This window comes from Lampris incognitus, chromosome 6 (genome assembly GCF_029633865.1).
Source record: "Lampris incognitus isolate fLamInc1 chromosome 6, fLamInc1.hap2, whole genome shotgun sequence".
Taxonomy (NCBI): Eukaryota; Metazoa; Chordata; class Actinopteri; order Lampriformes; family Lampridae; genus Lampris; species Lampris incognitus.
Window position 1 is genome coordinate 61,145,223 of NC_079216.1, and position 4,900 is coordinate 61,150,122.

Sequence of the window (4,900 nt, forward strand, 5' to 3'; positions counted from 1 at the left end):
ATCATGTGGGTGCGCTGCCCAGGGTGCAGCGGTGGCCTTGGTGGACGCCAGCCTTCACGTTCTCATCTGGACACAGACAAAAACAGAAACTCTTAACCATCTACATTTCCCGTGCAGTGTCAGGAGTCCCCGCCGCTTACCAAGCCAAGTTTATTTGTACAGCCCTAAATCACAGTTACGCTCTCACAGGGCTGCACATTTACATTCATGACCCAGTCTGCAGAAACAGGGACGTAGGAAGGTAGTGGCTTTGTAGTCAAGACCACCTTGGATGGTCTTGACTACAAAGCCCCCCCGTTAGTCAGCTGGGTCTGTTAGTCTTGTGTAAAGACTGACACCATAGGGCTTCCGGGTGGCGTAGTGGTCTATTCCGTTGCCTACAAACACTGGGATCGCCGGTTCGAATCCCCGTTTAACCTCCGGCTTGGTCGGGCATCCCTATAGACACCATTGGCCGTGTCTGCGGGTGGGAAGCCGGATGTGGGTATGTGTTCTGGTTGCTGCCCTAGCGCCTCCTCTGGTCGGTCAGGGCACCTGTTCGGGGGGGGGGATAGCGTGATCCTCCCACGTGCTACATCCCCCCTGGTGAAACTCCTCACTGCCAGGTGAAAAGAAGTGGCTGGTGACTCCACATGTATCGGAGGAGGCATGTGGTAGTCTGCAGCCCTCCCCGGGTTGGCAGAGGGGGTGGAGCAGCGACCAGGATGACTTGGAAGAGTGGGGTAATTGGCCAAGTACAACCGGGGAGAAAATGGGGGGGGGGACCCCCCCCAAAAAAAGACTGACACCTGAAAAATGCAAGTATGCGGCCGAGACAAGTCCGAGTCATTATGCTGTGAAGTCCGAAGTCCGGGACGAGAATGAGACCTTCAAAATGTGGACTTGAGACTGAGTCCACGCTTGAGTACTACAACCCTAGTAGGTAGGGACTTTAATATCCATGGCAGGGAAACTGCATTGCCCCCCCCCCCCCAGAGGAGGAACCATTTCATTCCCTTTTTCTTTTGCATCATCAAAAGCAGCCTGGCACAAATCACCACATCCATCCATCCATCCATCCACCCATCCATCCATCCATTATCCAAACTGTTTATCCTGCTCTCAGGGTCACGGGGAACAAATCACCGCAATGCTGTGCAACAGTACAACATAAAACAAACAGCGCCCGAGCAGCATGAAACAGAAAATATAAAAATGAAACTAAAAATGTGAAAAAACACATGATAACTATAAGACACAATGTGCAGAATCCGATGCGAGGGTCTAGGGACAGGATGCTGTGTTGCTGCACAGCCCCTTGAGGCGAAGGTGTAATCTGTGACATTGGGCTACACAAATAAAACCGACTTGACTTAAATACAGTAAACAACGCACGGCACAGTCCTGTGAGAAAATAAGCGGATGACATCTCACTTACTTTTCAAGGATTACCGGTAAACTCGGTCCTCCTCTGCCTAATATGCAGCTTCCATGTGACAGTGCAGTGTCTATGGACTCACTGTCCGCTCCACCCGCTTCACCCAGCTCTCAGCCCGGTTCTCAGCCCGGTTCTCAGCCCGGCTCTCAGTTCGGCTCTCAGCCCTGCTCTCAGCCCGGCTCTCAGTTCGGCTCTCAGCCCGGCTCTCAGCCCGGCTCTCAGCCCGGCTCTCAGCCCGGCTCTCAGTTCGGCTCTCAGCCCGGCTCTCAGTTCGGCTCTCAGCCCGGCTCTCAGCCCGGCTCTCAGTTCGGCTCTCAGTTCGGCTCTCAGTTCGGCTCTCAGCCCGGCTCTCAGTTCGGCTCTCAGCCCTGCTCTCAGTTCGGCTCTCAGCCCGGCTCTCAGCTCGGCTCTCAGCCCTGCTCTCAGCCCGGCTCTCAGCCCGGCTCTCAGTTCGGCTCTCAGCCCGGCTCTCAGCCCGGCTCTCAGCCCGGCTCTCAGTTCGGCTCTCAGCTCGGCTCTCAGTTCGGCTCTCAGCCCGGCTCTCAGTTCGGCTCTCAGTTCGGTTCTCAGCCCGGCTCTCAGCTCGGCTCTCAGTTCGGCTCTCAGTTCGGCTCTCAGCCCGGCTCTCAGTTCGGCTCTCAGCCCGGTTCTCAGCTCGGCTCTCAGTTCGGCTCTCAGCCCGGCTCTCAGTTCGGCTCTCAGTTCGGCTCTCAGCCCGGCTCTCAGTTCGGCTCTCAGCCTGGCTCTCAGCCCGGCTCTCAGTTCGGCTCTCAGTTCGGCTCTCAGCCCGGCTCTCAGTTCGGCTCTCAGCCCGGCTCTCAGTTCGGCTCTCAGCCCGGCTCTCAGTTCGGCTCTCAGCCCGGCTCTCAGTTCGGCTCTCAGCCCGGCTCTCAGTTCGGCTCTCAGTTCGGCTCTCAGTTCGGCTCTCAGCTCGGCTCTCAGTTCGGCTCTCAGCCCTGCTCTCAGTTCGGCTCTCAGCTCGGCTCTCAGTTCGGCTCTCAGCCCGGCTCTCAGTTCGGCTCTCAGCCCTGCTCTCAGTTCGGCTCTCAGTTCGGCTCTCAGCCCGGTTCTCAGCCCGGCTCTCAGTTCGGCTCTCAGCCCGGCTCTCAGCCCGGTTCTCAGCTCGGCTCTCAGTTCGGCTCTCAGCCCGGCTCTCAGCAGCGGCCGTGACTTCACACCCAGCCACACTGGTCCAACATCAACAACGCGGCCTCGCGTCTTATCTAGGCAAACACCTGTTAAAGCCGACAGCCTCTGGCGCCCCGCCCACACTTATAACAACACTCATCTCTTCCTTCCACCAAAGGTCAACCTGGGGCCTTTGGGAGTGATCCAGCTCCCTCGTCAGCACCGCGAGCCGACCCAGGTGTACGCGAGGGAGGATGACTCACTGCTGTGTGAAGCGCCGGTCAGGAGGCCGAGACCTTCTCTCGCCGCTACGACGTCCTAGACCGAGAGCGTGCTTGCCTTGCCCCACGGCTCCGCGGCAGCCGGGCCCTGATGATCAGCGTGCACTGCCTTGCCACAAGGTCATGAATAACCCTCCTTGCACCGCGTACTTCACCTCCCCGAGCCGAGGGAGCTCGACAGCGTACGCATAGCTCACATTCCGCTTCAGACTGCGTGGGTGTCGGAGGAGCGGCGCTCAGACCTCTGTGACGAAACAGACACCCACGGGCCCGCCGCGTCGACGCCAGAGCCCGCGCGTGCGGACTGGGAGGACTGACCGCCGTCCTCTTCCCTCGTTTCCACCGAGGAATGAGAGCAATGCCGGAGGTGGGCCAGATGCCCTGCCCAGTGCCCACAGCACAGCTCCAAGCGGCCGACGGACTTCCACTGCTGTGGACGTGCCACAGAAAATGAGCGGCCATCAGGTTCTGGCTCACCGGGGCAAATGGACACCTGCCCCGCTCTGGAAGTAGTCTCGACGTGAAAACACGTGTTCTCACTTCCGAGGCCGCACGATGTCAGCGGGTCCCTCCGTCGTGTTTTACGGGTTTTTCAAACGGCCCCACTGATATCGGAGACAAAAGAGGACGGGATACATTTTAATACACTAAAACAGCAGAATCTGCGTCATTGTCTCGTCTGAAATAGCTACTCAGCCAGCACACCATGTCTGCCGTGTGCCAAGTCCCCGTTGGCTAAAATAAAAAAAATAAAAAATCACATTAAGCCATTTAGTAGATCAATGTAGCAGAGCAATGAATGTAGGGCATTGTTAGATTTGCCGTCTTAAAAAGAACTTATTTTTGTCTTTATCATTTGCATTATTTATTAGTTAAAGCTGCACTTAAGCTATAGTTTAGCTGACCTAGTTTACCGTCAGCCATTTGCATTGTGTTGCACGGGCATTAAGGAGCGGGGAGCCTCAGCGTGTCCTCGCTGGAGAAAACAATGAGCAGCACACTTTACCTGAGTAAAGTGCACCAAATGACCCAGGGCCTTTTGCATGTGACCGCAGGACTACAGGGGTACATATCTTAATATCAGATCAAGGGTGGCACTATTATATATATTACATATCATAATTATATATATATATATATTATATTATATAACTTATCTGAGGGCAGGATTATCTTGTAGGTTTAAACTTTGGGAATCCCCCCCCTACATTCCTATCAGGCATTTTCTTTCCATTATCTCATTATCATTTCTCTGTACTTGAAGTTCAATTTTATTCTCAATTTTGCCATCTTGTCTTTTCTTAGTCTTGCTTTCATCTTGCACACTGTGTAAACCAAATAAACGCTCTATAAATTATGATTCTTTCTTTTTTTAATTCTAGTTGCCCAGGTTAAAAAATAATGCAATAGAAAAATAAAAATGGGATGTTAGGAGTTAAATGGAGAGTATAAAGGGAGAAATAAATAAATCAGTACAGCAAGCCGGCCACAGTTGCAGAATGACCAGAGAGACGATGTACTTGTGCCTCATCATGTTCTCTGTAAGGGCCGAGCCCCAGCCCTGAATGAAACTAAAGGTTCGAGCTCCAGCGTCGCCTCCGGTGGCCAGGCGCTGCAGGGGGCTGCTCTGTGTTGGCAGCCGATAGGGGTGACCCGTACATCACGCCATCGCAACTAGCGACCCCCCACGACTACAGGTGGTGGGTGGGAGCGCCCACCTGTACAGCTGCGCGTGGATCTGAGGGAAACGGTTCGAGCCCCCTCGCCCTTCATGTTCACAGTTCACCGGGGGAAATCTGCAGCTGGCAGATGAAAAGGAGCAGCCAGCCGGCTCCAAGTGCATCGGAGGGCACACGTGGAAGTCTACGCCCTCCCTAACCACAGCTGGGGTCATGCAGTGGTGAGACGCCAGGAGAACAGGGGATTTCGACGAGCCGAATTAAGGGGAAAAAGATACAATCACTTCGCAGAGTCAAAAGTAACATGTCTGGACATGAAAGTTGCAAAATATCACAAGTCACAGCCTTATCTTTCCCCTTGAGAACCACCATATTGAGAGGTTTTCCTGTGGGAG